Genomic DNA, 15154 nt, shown 5'->3' with positions numbered 1-15154 from the left:
TTAGCTATAAAAAAAAAAACCAAATTTTAATTCTCACTTCACAATATTCTAAAATGAATACCAGTTGAATAAAAGTGCTATATATAAAAATTTAAGCTATGGGAAAAGAAAAAAATACAAATTATGTTTATAAAATATCTAGGAATGAGAAGAAACATAAATGTTAACACAAAAGACATAAACAGTTAACCAGTTTACCTCAGACTATTCACTGATCAATCCTTTCTGTATTGATTTGCGATGCCTTTATTATTTTATATAGGAGTAATAAATTATAGATAATCTGATAGTTTAATCTTCCTCTGTCATCATAAATTTGACCACTTTTGCTCTCTCCCCACCCCCCTATCCCTCTGGTAACCACCCTTCTGTTGTCTGTGTCTGTGAATTTGTTTTATTTGTTCGTTTGTTGCTTTCTGTAAAACCAAATTATTTTAATGATCGGAACTTCATCATACATTTTAATATAATACATCAAGTTTATTTGTTCTATTAAAATTTTTAGAAAAATTTTAGAATTATTTTTCCAGGTTTCCAAAGAATTCCTCCCTGGATGTTTATTTGAGTTAAATTAATCTTTGGATGATTTTTGGAGAATCAAGCCAAATAAAGTTACATCTTCCATTCATGCCATATGCTACCAAATTCTAGGCAGACTCAAGAATGAAGTGCAAAAATTTAAACTTACAAAAACAAAAAAGAAAGAAAGAAAAAGGAAAAGAAGTGAAAGCAAGGAGGAGGAGGAGATAGAAGAAAAAAAGAAATATTGATAAATAGTAGACCTAAGATTAAGAAATTCTAAAAAAAAAAGCATAAAATATCACATAATACAAAATCAATATATATGAGAATATCAAATTTAAAAGTTTATCAATTATAAGTAACAGAAACAAATATTAAAATACTATTAATACATAGAAATTATTTGCCAGAAATAGTGGGAAAACTTTAATATCTTAGGATGCAAATATAAGAGATCAAGATAGTAGCAATGGTGAAGATTCGAATTGGCTTTGAAAAATACGTCATCACTTCATGATGTAAGGATCTGTATGAGAGTTTATGGAGTGGAAGAATATCACAAAAAATGTGGTCAGTTTGAGTGGACCTGCAAAACGTCAACCTTAATAGAAGCTCTCCATGAATCCTGGAATGCAGATTACTAGCTATGAAGGTCCCTATAATCATCTGAATGCACAATTTTTTTTTCATATCATGGTGTGGTACTGCAGTGGACTGCATATGGCCACATAGTGATCATAAGCCATTGTCTCCAGGAGAAAGCAATCTGCAGGTTCAGCAAGGCAGAGAAAGTAAAATCATAACATGCATTCCTTGAGGGAAATCATTCTGTTCTCAGAAAATAAGTTCTCCAACGTCTTGAGGGTAATGGTACAGAAATAACAGGAATCCATCAGAGCCAGATTACCCAGAAAGATGTACGTTGGCATATGAAGATAATGCTCCATAAAAATCAGTGCCGTGAGACCAAGATTCCCCACCATGGTGGTCAGATAGATGGCGAAGAACACCAAAATCAGAGGATGTTCAGTGCTGTGTGATCTGTAAATCCTATGAGGATAAACTCATTTGTCAAGGAATGATTTTTCTGAGACATTCCTGACTTCTTGGCTGAAATAGAAATCATAGGGAAATGAGATTCTAAATTAGAATGTGTCTAATTCTCCCTTCTAATTTTTCTGTGTACAAAAAGAAAAAAAAAGTTTTCTATAATCATCCTATGTGTCTCTCAAAAACTAGCACAGGAACAGTAGGTCAAGTCTGTGAGAAAAAAAAATATCACAAATTGTGTACACAAGATAGTCTAGAAATGCCTGTGTGAATTCCCAAGGCAGAAAAACTTGATACAGAAATGACCAATGAGTACACAGAAAGGTGCTCAAAATCACTAATCATCTGGGAAATGCAAATCAAACCATAACAAAATATCTCACACCTGTTAGAATAGCTATTATTGAAAAGACAACAAGTGTTGGTGAGAATATGGAGAATAGGGAAAGCTTTTGTGTTGTTGGTAGAAATGTAAATTGGTATAGCCACTGTAGAAAACAGTATGAGTGTTCATCAAAAAATTAAAAATAGAACTACAATATGATCCAGCAATCCCACTTCTGGGTATATAGACAAAGGAAATATAATCACTATCTCAAAGAAATACCTGCACACCAATGTTCACTGTGGTATTATTTACAATAGCTAAGACATGAAGACAACCTAAATGTTTATCAATGAATGAATGGTTAAAGAAATGATACACATACAGACACACGATGTAATATTATTCGGTCTAAAAAAAAAAAAGGAAATCCTGCCATTTGCAATAACAATAACATGCATGGACCTCAGGGATGTTATGCTAAGTGAATTAAATCAGACAGAGAAAGACAAATACTGTATTTTCTCACTTAAATGTGTAATCTTAGAAAACCAAACTCAGAAACAGAGTAGATTGGTGATTGCTGGGAGTAGGAGTGGAGATGGAGGAAATAGGTGAAGGTGGCCAAAGGGTACACTTCTAGTTGTAAGATGAATAAGTCTGGGGACCTAATAAGGATGGTGACTCTAGTTAACAATACTATATTACAAACTCTAAAGTGCTAAGAGAGTAGGTATCAAAAGCTCTCACCACACACACACACATAAAAAATTGGTAACCATGTGAGATTATGGATGTGTTAACTAACCTCATTGTGATAATCATTTTGCAATATATATGTATATCAAATCATCATGATCAGGCCAATGTCCAACTTACTGTGCATAATTATTCAGGGGGATTTGGGGAGCCATTAGAGGCATTCATGAACTCCTGAAGCAGTTTTCTATTACTATAATCTGTTGCCAGCTTTGAAGTCAGATTAGAAAATAGAGATGATTCCTTTGGAATACCTAGGATTGTGGTAGAGTATAGAATTAGATATTTGAGGGAAAAAGAATAAGTTGCTAATGAATCAGAATGAACAAAGAGCAAAGTTATAGAAATTTTGGAGATCAGCCATTACCACTAGCATCTTGCTCTAATGAGTCAGCCTCAGCTTGATAGTGGCTAAGAGGTGGAAGAATATCCAGTCAGTTTGGCTTAGGGCCAGAGCAGACAAAAAAGTCTTCTGCCCTTCATGCAAGGTTGACTTTGGGTTTTACCCATATTATGTAAACACTATTCTTGTTTGACGACAGCAGTGTTACTTTTCCTAAGAAATCCCTATTGATTCCCTAATAATGTCCACTGAGCATTGCACGTAAATACAGATACATATTTACAATTACAAATGTATTCCTATTCCCAGTCTCTAAGCATCAAACTTGTAATAGGACCTTTAGAGAATACTCTCAGATTCACAATTATATTTTCAACAGTGTTAATTATCTATGTCCCCTTTTAACAAGTGAAAGAATATTAGCTAGAAAACTGTCTTCAGTGATTCTCCGGTGATGGATTGTTTTTCAAAGACTATTGATAGTCTCAAAAAGGGAAATATTTTGGTTATTTATTTTCTGAGGAATTATTGAATAAACTCCTTCCCTTGGTTTCATAATAAAATGAGAGAAGTCTCTGGGTCTTATATATGAGTTTTGTTGAAGCTGTGGATGAAAAAGGAGCCACATACTAAATCTAACAAGCTCAGAGGAGGCCGGCATGGCAGGCCTCTACAAACTCAGAGGCCAAAATTAACCATATTGGATGGTCCGAACATAAAAATTCCTAAAAGTGAGTCACAGAGGGTAGTTACATTCTAGGCCTGTAGCTTCTTTGACAAAAGTCATTCTTTACCTTAAGTCAGCCTACTTTCGTTTTGCATCAAAGATAACATACCTTTGGAATGTCAGAGTAATCTCCCTTTTCTGGACCCCTCAGAGTACACCCAATGTATCAGAGCACAAGACCACAGAACCCCTCATTGTTATCTTATTTCCCAAATACCATCTCTATGTGCTATAAATGTTAATTATTAACTATCCTATACCCACCGACATAAAAGAAATATGTGTCTCTCATTTTACTTCTTGTCCAGTCCCAGAGATTTCCCCACTTTGCTTTCTTCTGCCCTCTTAATATACTACCAATGGATTTCATGTAACCCTCCTGTCTCCTCCTCTGATTCTAATGTATAAAATAAGATGCAAAACTGCCATTCTCTGAAGCATTTTCTCAGTCTGTTGAGATTTTTGCTTCCTAGCAATTTTGTCAGTTTCGCTCAAATAAACTCATTAAAATTCTCCATAGATTTGGATGCTTCTTACATCAACAAAGCCACCGATTTATATTTATAATACATAAAAAATAAATATTGGAGTATAAATATTGTACAGTATAAATATTGGAGAACTAGTCTAGAGTAAGCTTTGAGTAAAGGGGAAGAACCTCCAGTTTCTTTTGGAAAGCCATTCCATCCAGTATTAATTGTGTAGATAATTGTAATGGGTATAAAGCATTATCAAGCGACTTCCACATCTCTTTTCTTCCCTTTTAAATCCCTTCTTCCCTTTCCCAATCTCTGCTCTACCTCTATCACTTGTCCTGACCTAAATATTCTTTCTAACTCCTCCTTTTGTCTTTGTCTTTTAACAGTTTGGTAATGTGTCTCAGTGTGAACTCTTTAAATTCATCCTACTTGGAATTTGTTGAGTTTCTTAGATGTTTATATTAATGTCTTTTATCAGTTGTCAATAATTTTCAGCCATTTTTTTCCTTATTTTTTTCCTTATTCTCTACCCCTTTCTCTCTTTCTTCTGAAACTCCCACATGTGTGTGTTGGTCTGCTTGATGGTGTTCCGCAGTTCCCTTAGGTTCTATTCATATTTCTTTAGTCCTTTTTCTTCTGTTCCTCATACTTAACAATTTCCATTGTCCTATTTTCAAGTTCACTTCTGGTTGTTCATATCTACCATTTGAATCCTTCTGTGGATTTTTTAAAATTTTCGTTGATGTGGTTCTCAGTGCCAAAAAATTTTTAAAATTTTTTTAAGTTTCTATCTTTTTATTAATTTTTCCATTTTGAATATACATCATTTTCTTGACCTTCTCCACATCTTCCTTTGGTTCTTTGAGCATCTTTAAAATAATTGTTTTAAGATCTTTGTCTAGTAGTTCTGACATCAGGTCTTTTTCAGGGATGGTTTCATTTGATTTATTTTTTCCTTTGACTGGGTCATACTTTCCTGTTTCTTTGTATGATTTGAGACTTTTTTGTTGAAACTGTACATGTGAATTTAATAATGTAGTAACTCTAGAAATTAAATTCTCTTCTTTTCCCAGGGATTGCTGTTTTCTTGTTTGGGTTTATTATTATTATTATTTATTATTATTATTATTATTATTATTATTATTGACTGTTTCTTTGCTAAGGATCATCCTGAGGTGTAAATTTAGGTCTTTTTAGGTTATTTATGAGCCTGTACTTTCCTATGGGCATGCATGGAGATTTTCTAATTTTTCCCGTATACATGATTGCTTTCAAATGTACTGGTATTTAATGTTTGGCTCCCAAAAGGGGAAAAATATAAATATGAAGAAAAGGGGAAGAGGGCCATCCTTTAAATTCCCTGGAAGTCATGTCAGCTAGAGGGGCGAGACTTTCAATAATGATGGGAGGTGCAACAACAATGGCCGTCTCCTCTTTGCATCTCTCTGTTCAGAATCAGAAATCAGTATATAAGTCCTTAATATTTGGATGATAGGATCTATTTTGCCTATCCTGGCTCCTGCAACGTGTGTGCAAGCTGCTCCAGGAACATGTGCACAGTTGCCTGACATGGAGTTATGGAGTAGGGGATAGATGGCTACTCTTGTGGTAAGAGCTAAAATTAACCAAAATTTACCACAATTTACTGTCCACGTCTCTACCAGAAGTTGAAAGCCTTCAATAGACATTAGAGTTTCAAAATAGATCTATTAGATTCTTCCAGTGCAATTTTTGTTTAGGTAAGGAGAAAGATTCCTAGTGCTCCTACTCTACCATCTTCCCAGAATCCTCTCCTGCTATTTAAAAATATATTCAAAGAATTTCTGTCATCATAGGGCTACTTAGTTTCCATTTACCTTCAGTGTAATTATTGATTAGATTGTCCTGTGTCTAACATTTTACTATGTTTTATGTTTATCACATCTGCTTTTTCTATACCTCTCTGCTTTTTTTCGTGGTTGCTTTCAAGATTACAATATATATTATTAGCTTTTTTTTAAAGTTTGCTTACAGTTAATATTTTACCATTTCACACAAAGCTGAACAAGTGCAACTTTATGATCTGTTTATGTACTGCCTGGTCTTAGTTGTCATATGTATTACAACTGCATATTTTGTAGCCCAAATATGAATCATATTTTTTGCTTTAAACATTCATGTGGATTTAAAAGAAATTAATAGAAAAAATACTGTTTTCTATTTGTCTACAGAACTATCTGCAGTGTTTTTCAGTTCTTCCTAAAGTTCCAGGTTTCCACCTGGACTCATTTCCTGTTTTTCTTAAGACGTTTCTTTTAAATAATAATTTTTAAATTAAAGTTAGCATACAATATTATACTAGTTTCAGGTTGGTGTTGATAAACTCTTAGCTTTTTCTTGTCTGGGAAGCTCTTTATCTTTCCTTCAACTCTAAATGTTAGCTTTGCTGGATAGAGTAATCTTGATCGTAGGTCCTTGCTTTTCATTACTTCTAATTTGCATGCCAGTCCCTTCAGGCCTTTAAAGTTTCTGTTGAGGAATCAGCTGACAGTCTTATGCAAGTACCCTTGTAAGTAACTGTTTTTCTCTTACTGCTTTTGAAATTCTTTCTTTGTCTTTAATCTTTGGCATTTTAATTATGATGTGTCTTGCTGTGGGCCTATTTGGGTTCATCTTGTTTGAAATTCTCTGTTTCTTGCATTTGTATGTCTATTTCCTTTGTCAGGTTAAGAAAGTTTTCCATCATTATTTCTTGAAAAAGTTTTTCTATTCTTTACTGTCTTCTCCTCTGGTATTCTTGTGATACAAATGTTGGTACACTTGATGTCCAAAGGTTCCTTAAATTATCCTCATTTGGGGGGAATCTTTTTTTCTTATTGCTTTTCTGATTGGGTATTTTCTGCTACCTTATCTTCTAAATTGCTAATTTGATCCTCTGCTTCATCTAATCTACTGTTGATTCCTCCTTAAGTAGTCTTCATTTTTCGAGCTTTGCTCTGTTCTTTCATTTGGGACATGTTTCTTTGTCTCTTCATTTTGGCTGCCTCCATATGTTTGTTTCTATGCATTAGGTAGAGCTGCTACGTCTCCAAGTCTTTGTAGAGTGGCCTTATGTGGTAAGTGTCCTGTGGGGCCCAATGGTACACTCTTTCTGGTCACCTGTATTGGGTGCTTCTAGTGCATCTCTTGTATATGTTATGTGTGCCCTCCAGTTGAGCTTTGGTTGCTATTTGCGTCAATGGGAGGGATTGACCTTCAGGCTGTGAGAACTGGTCAGTGACTAGAGTGGAGGAGCTGTTGTACAGAGGCTGACCCCATGGAACAGGATTTACTTTAGCAGGGTTCTGGTGCCTGCTCAGTTTGTCCTTTGGGTGCGTCATCCTCGAACCTGGTCCCTGGTGGTGTTCTGGCTCAGACCAAAGCTGGCCACAGGGTGTGCAGACCAGGCCTCCTGAGAAGGGACCCCAGTGCCAAGTTTAGCCACAGCATGGCCCTGCCCTGAGGCCACCTGGATGTGCCTCCAGAGGTCAAGCCATGAACTGAGGCTGGCTGCCACTAGTGCTCAGTAAGAGATACAGGGCACACTGAGGCCAGATGCTGCTTGTCTAGATTTTGTAAACCTTTGAGAGATATTAGAGAAGTCCCCAACATGAGCCAAGACAGGCCATTTGTATGAAAAAAACCACTAGAAGTAGCTTGAGTAGTCCTGTAAGTTGGAGGGGCAAGGTCTCAGGCAGTCACCAGAACAGAGTGACCAGTGATAGCCAGGTTGATGGAGAGTCAGATATGGCGACTGCCTACATCTGCACGTTGGGAGGGGAGAGGGCTCAACAAAGGAACAGCGGCCTCTGCCAGCACTTCTGTCTGGGAGAAAGTTTCTCCTCCAGCCTTTACTCTGAAGCCAGACAACTCGGTTCTTCCCCTTATGTCCTCCAGTACCTTTTGAGATGCCGCTCCAGTGCTGGAACTCAAAGCAAGTTAGTCTATCAAAGAGTAAGTCTGCATGTGGGCCCCTTATGAAGAATGCCTATGGCCCTTCTTCTCACTCAGCCATAATCTCTGTTGGTTTCCACATCTAGATTTTGTAGGGCCTTCTTTTCTCAGAACTAGAACCTAGACTGGGGAGCCGAGTATGGGTCTGGGACCTCCCTCTCCTCTGGGTGTAACTCCACATCCAGGATATCCCTCTTGATTTTTAACTGCCACACATGGGTGTGGGACTTTCATGTCTCCACCCCTCCTACCAGTATCAAGGTGGCTTCTTCTGTATGTCTTTAGTTGTAGGACTTCTGTTCAACTAGCCTTCAGGCAATTTATAGTAATGGCTGTTCGATAGTTTGTTGTTATTTTGATGTGGTCATGAGAGGAGGCAAGCACAGCATCTAACTAACCACCATCTTGATTGGAATACCTGAAGAAGTTTCTTTATCATAGTGATATTAATGGTAAATTCCCTTAGTTTTTATTAAATAAAATATAATAAAATGTAAGTACACCTTTACCATGCTTCTATTCTTGAAATATATTTCACCATATATAAAATTCTCAGCCTAGTTTATTTTCTTTTCTCACTTTAAAAATTATGTTCTACTGGCTATGGGGCTCTATTTTTTCTGATAAGTCAGTTATCATTTGTGTTTTTCATTTGTTTTAGTGATCATTTGTATCTTAGTTCCCTTATTGGTGCCTTTGTCATAGAATATACTACCAAAGTTTATTGCATTTTTCAGACCAGCATATTTGAATATTTTAGTTACATAATTTTTGTAAATTTTCTAAACAGTTAATTAAGATGTCTAATATTGCAATAAATCTTACCTGAGTGTTTTTATATTATTTTCAATAATAATACAACAGAAATCATGATAACAATCTCAGGAGAAATAATGGGAGCCATCAATATCTTCAAGGTGAAGAAAAAAAATCTATTTAGATGATATTACTTATGTGTGTGATTGAAATGAAACAAGTTTCTATTAAATGTGTTTTTATTATTATAAAGTTTACTTGGGTATAATTAAGTATACCGAATGTTTTTTCTTTTTTGCTTATTTTGATATATATTATTATGCATTATGGAACAAATAGAATTATTTAAGAGAGTAGAGATGGATACCCAGAAGAGGGATTGCTGAGTCATATGGTAATTCTAGTTTTAATTTTTTGAGGAACATCCATATTGTTTTCCATAGTGGTCGTACCAATTTACAATTCCACCAGCTGTGTCTGAGGGTTCTTTTCCCCTCAAAACCTCTCTAACACTTCTTATTACTTGTCCTGTTGATGATAGCCATTCTAATAAGTGTGAAATGGTATCTCAGCATGGTTTTGATTTGCATTTCCCTAATAGCTAGTGAAGTTGAGCAACTTTTCATATGTCTGCTGGCCATTTGTATGTCTTCCTGGGAGAAGTGTCTGTTCATGTACTCTGCCCATTTTTTAATTGGATTGTTTTGTTGTTGTTGTTGTTGTTGAATTGTATGAGTTCTTTGTATGTTTTGGGTATTAGCCCTTTATTGGAGGTATCGTTTATGAATATCTTTTCCTATTCGGATGATTGTCTCTTTGTCTTGTTGAGGTTTCTTTTGCTGTGCAGAATTTTTTTAGTTTGATATAGTCTCATTCATTTATTTTTGCTTTTACTTCCCTTGCTTTTATTCCTAAAGCTATCGATATTCATTGCAGAATTATTTACTTTGGTCAAGACAAGGAAACAACTGAAGTGCCTTTAGATACATGATTATAGGAAAAAGATGATGTGGTACATATATATATAATGGAATACTACTCAGCCATAAGAAAAGATGGAATAGTGCCATTTGCAAAAACATGAATGGATCTTGAGATTGTCATACGAAATGAAATAAGTCAGACAGAAATGATTGAGAACCATGTGATTTCACTCATATGTGGGATATAAAACTGAAAGCGACAAACAAACAAGACAAACAGAGACTCATTGACACAGACAACAGTTTAGTGATTACCAGAGGGAAGGTGGAAGCAAGGAGGCAGATAAGGGTAAAGGGGGTCAAATATATGGTGACAGAATGAAATTTAACTTTTGCTGGTGAACACAGTGCAATATACATGACATATTATTGAATTATACACTTGAAACCTATGTAATTTTATTAACTAATGTCATCCCAATAAATTTAATTTAAAAAGACTCAAGAGATCACAACATATCACTGAAATTTGTGGATTTCAAAAATTGTGCTGAATAATGACTAGAGATAAAATATAAATGCAAAATATTCTTCTGTTTAAAAAGCACCTTTTTTCTTTAAGTTTTTTTTTTTTCTTATGGTGGCATTGGTTAATAAAATTCAGTAAATTTCAAGTGTACAATTCAACAGTAAGTCATATTTGTATTGCATTGTATGTTCACTGCCCATAGATTTCTTTTTGTCATCACATATTTGACCCCTTTTACCTCATCTATCTCCTCCCTTCCCCCACCTTCTGGTAACCACTAGTTTATTGTCTGTGTCCATGAGTTTCTGTTTGTTTGTCATGTTTGTTTGTTACTTTTAGATTTATATCTCACATATAAGTGATATTGTACAGTTTTCAACTTTGTAAAAAAGCACTTTCTTTTATATTATCTCCTTTAACCCTCACAACATCTCTTGAAGAATACTGTTATTTTCCCCATTTAGCACGAGATAAATCAGGTTCAGACATTCCCTAAATCATACAATTTATTGTATCTAAGTATTTAGACTCTAAATATAGTTATCTTTTTATCATTTTATAAACTTTAAAAAAATTTATAGGATAAAAATCAATTTTAAACTGCTATAATTTTTTGATTGGCTGACTTTTTTAGATCCTTTAGTACTTACCTGATGGTGTCAGTTTCAGTTCAATGGGGGTTCCTGAACACTACCTGCTTTCAACAGTATACATTGTAAATTAATCTAATTCCCATAAGACATCTTAAAATCTTTCCTGCTTTAATTTGTGTTTGAATAATAAGAAGGTTGATTTTCACTGCAAGTTTTTTTCACTATGAGGTACTCTGTACTTTTTCAGATATCTATTTTGTTAAATCAAGGTAAGGTAGGGATTGCTATATTCATAATTTTATGTATCTATATTTATGATTAATCTTTTTACCAATTATGTGTATATTACATACAGATATATGTATACATATACATATAATATGTATTTATATATAGTTACATATATCCTAACAAGAACTCATTTAGATATTAAAAGCTTTCAATAATATGGGACCCTTGTAAAGTCTTCTGATATTGTAAAGTTATAGAAATGCATTCTAAGAGACATTCTCATGTTTTGATGCAAAAAACAGAAACCACTATCCAAATGTCAAGGAGGAATTAAGCGCTTTAAAAAAAAATCACTGGAAAGGCTGGAGGAACAAAAGTTAGGGTTTGACCATTATTCTTTATTTTCAAGGACACAGCTCTATTGCTGCATCAAGAGGTCAGGAAACTGCTGCTTCCAACACTACCATTGTTACTGCAACCTCAGCCTCATTCCCACAAAGCTGATTAGACAGTAAATGGAGGGTATCTTCTGCCTCACTCATGTCATCTTGAGTCTGCTTATTCACTTGCACTGCAAGAGAAAGATGGCATTTGCTGTATTTTGCTTTTCAAATGTTACATGAGTTTGTGGCATTGGAAGAATCTAATACATATATAAAACACTAGTTATCAATGAGTCCATATAAAGAAATTTGTTAGTTTTGTAACAATTCACTGTAAGGAAAAAGAAAAAGAAAGGTAAAAAAAGGAAGGAAAAGGGAAGAGAAAGGAAAAGAACAGGAGAAAAAGAAATCAAACAACAGTATAATATTAATTCTTACTTTAAAGCACTAGTCTCTAGTAAAAGGTAAATTCTTTGGGGAGATGTAAATCATTTAGCTTATGTGAGTAATTCTTCAATGAGAATAATAAGTTTGAGATTCTTTCTTTCTATTTATTTATTTGTTTGTTTGTTTGTTTGTTTTTATGGTGACATTGGTTTAACAAAATCCAGTAAGTTTCAGGTGTATAATTTAACAGTAAGGCATATGTATATTGCATTGTGTATTCACCTCTCATAGGTAGATTTCTTTCTGTCACCACATATTTGACCCCTTTTACCCCATGTATCTCCCCTCATCCCTCCCCCCGACCCCCTGGTAACCACTAGTCTATTGTACATGTCCATGAGTCTCCGTTTGTTTGTCCTGTTCACTTGTTGCTTTTAGGTTCATATCTCACATAGAAGTATATCATGTGGTTTTCAACTTTTTCTGTCTGGCTTATTTCACTTAGCATGATTGAGATCCTTTCTTGAGAAAGAATTGACATAAATTCTTTGCATGCTTTAAATGTTTTTGCATGCTTTAAAATATCTCTCTAATTTCATTTATTACTCAAAGAGAATAGAGTGCAATAAAATATTTTTTATAAAAAGACATATAAGTAACATGTCCAACTCAATAACTTATCATATATTCATAAATGTTTCCTGTGAGCTTTCAAATATTATATATTCTGCTGCTGTTGGGTGGAGTGTTCAATAATTCCAATAATGTAAAATTGGTGGATATCGATATAGCCACTTCAGATTTTTTCCTAGTATTTGCATGATACATTTTCCCCTATCCTTTACTTTTCACTTATTTTGGTTTTTATATTTAAAGTGGGTTTCTTGTAAGCAATATATAGTTGAGTCTTGCTCTTTGGTACACTCTTACAATCTCAAATATTTTAAAGGCCTTTTAACGCTCACTGTATATTTAGTGAATTTCTTTCTTTTTAAAAAAATACAGGAAACGTAAGATTGTCACTTATTGCTGTCAACTAAGTTTCACTTAGAGGGTACTTCTTCAGAAAGGATTAATATCACATTATTATAGCAAGTGGAACATCTTGTATATGAATTTTTTAGAATAATGGTACTTTGAGAAAGTTGATCCTCCTTGACAATTTTTTTCTAAAGGATAGATTTCCTTTCAAGTAACCTTATTGAAATGAAGCAATGAGGTTTTGATTGGCTATCTTACTATTAATCATGTTTCCAAGAAAAAGTTATAACGAAGTTCACAATTCTTTATTCTTTGAAACAGATGCCCTATTGAAACCTGTATCCACCTGCCCAAAACAGAGAAGAAAGTAGTGTATGGAGGGTGGAAACTTTTCAAATATTTGCATAGTGCTGTTTAAGTAGAGAATAGAGAATATATTTGTTTTTACCATTTTGGCTGGTCTCTAAATATCTTCATATTATATCAATTTTGCTTTACCGATGATATAAAACAGTGATTATCTTAGTCTGTTTGGCTGTTATGACAAAATATACACTGGATGGCTTAAACAATGAACATTTATTGGGAAGTTCAAGATCAAGGTGCCAGTAATGCAGTACATGGTGAGAGCCCACTTCTTGGCTTATAGACAGCTGCTTCTCATTGTGCTCACATGGCCTTTCCTGGATGAGTACTGCTGTCTCTTATAAAGGCACTAATACCATCAAAAAGGCTCTATCTTTATGATGTCATTATCTAATCTTAATTACCTTCCATAAAGGCCTCGCTCCAAATATCACAACATTAGGGATTATGGCTTCATCATATGAATTTGGAAGTACCTAAAGTTCAGTCTAAAACAGTGATTCAATAAATATGGTTCCAAACAAACAGCATTAACATTACTGAATCAGAAACTATATAAGTGGAGCCTATCAATTTGTATTTTAACAAGCTTTCTAGGGAATTCTAAGCCCACTAAAGTTTGAGAACCTCTTTTTTAAATGAACTAAAAAAAGATAGAACAAAGAGGTTTTGAAACATACTTAATGTACACTCTATAAGATTCTGCCATAGTCACTCAACAAACCAGACTTTAGAAATACTGTTCTAATTTTCATTGGTGTTTCTTTGTTCTTACCTAAATTTTAATACTTTTGTTTCTTTGAACGCAATATTAGATGATTTTGTCTGCAACTTTAGAAACAGTAGTAGGTATTATATAATGATTAGGAAAAATGTGTATACACACACACATTAAAAGAAAGGAACTGTGAATTCTTTTAAATCTCCAGGTTAATAAAATGAATACACCTTCATAATAAAGAGTATTTTATGTAAATTATTAGTATTTCCATGGGATGCTTTAATCAAATATCACCGGTATTCTAGACAGCCGAGTGAACTTAGCAATATATCATCATCTACACTTAAATAACCCTTAAATAATACATGTAATTTCATAGTTTCTTTTTAAAGAAACCAACAGAGTATTGTGTCCAAAATTTGGTTTCTGCACAGGTGTTTATTTTACTTTTTTCCTAACATGTCACCAAGGTGACAAAAATGAACTACAAAATGAAAAATATCTTTAACAGAAGTGAGAATGGCATTGCATCAATGGACTGGAGATTTGAGTGGATTTTTGGACAGCATAAAGTAGTTGATACTGCACTGAAGAAAAACCAGAGAAGGGGAATCTATAGACAAGATATGCATAAGAGAAAGCTACACAGGAATTCTGAGTTTCTGAGAGGCTTAACTGTGTTCATAGTCACCCAGCCTAAAGTAAGACTTGACAGGTAACAAACTTCGCTCAGATATTCATAGTTTGATGTCAGCCTTCTGATTCAAGGAAAAGATCAATTAGGGAACCAGATTGTTATGATGACAGAAGATGTTTCTATTATCGATCTAATTTTAGCCTCATAATAATGAATGAACAAGTAATAATCAAGATGATTGACAGGAAACCACCAGTACACTGAGATTATTATATAGCAACAAAAATATAAAAAAATACATATGCATAAGAGCAGCTAGACTATGATCTATTTATTATTCTTTTTCCTAGGGCTTTGGAGCATACCTCAGGGAGAAAAAAAGAGGGCAGATGACCTGGTCTAATCGGCGAAGTGGATCTCCAGATTACATAATAATTGTACATACATTTTTTAAAATTTTATTTTATTAG

General features: G+C 34.2%; 1 pseudogene; it reads right to left on the bottom strand.

Annotated features, from left to right (window-relative positions):
* Window positions 1-948: 948 nt before the first annotated feature.
* LOC120598126 (olfactory receptor 181-like) lies at window positions 949-1618 on the bottom strand (annotated as a pseudogene).
* Between the last annotated feature and the right edge of the window lie 13536 nt (window positions 1619-15154).

This window comes from Pteropus medius, unplaced genomic scaffold (assembly GCF_902729225.1).
Source record: "Pteropus medius unplaced genomic scaffold, Ma_sr-lr_union100, whole genome shotgun sequence".
Taxonomy (NCBI): Eukaryota; Metazoa; Chordata; class Mammalia; order Chiroptera; family Pteropodidae; genus Pteropus; species Pteropus medius.
This window is presented reverse-complemented; position numbering and strand designations above follow the sequence as displayed.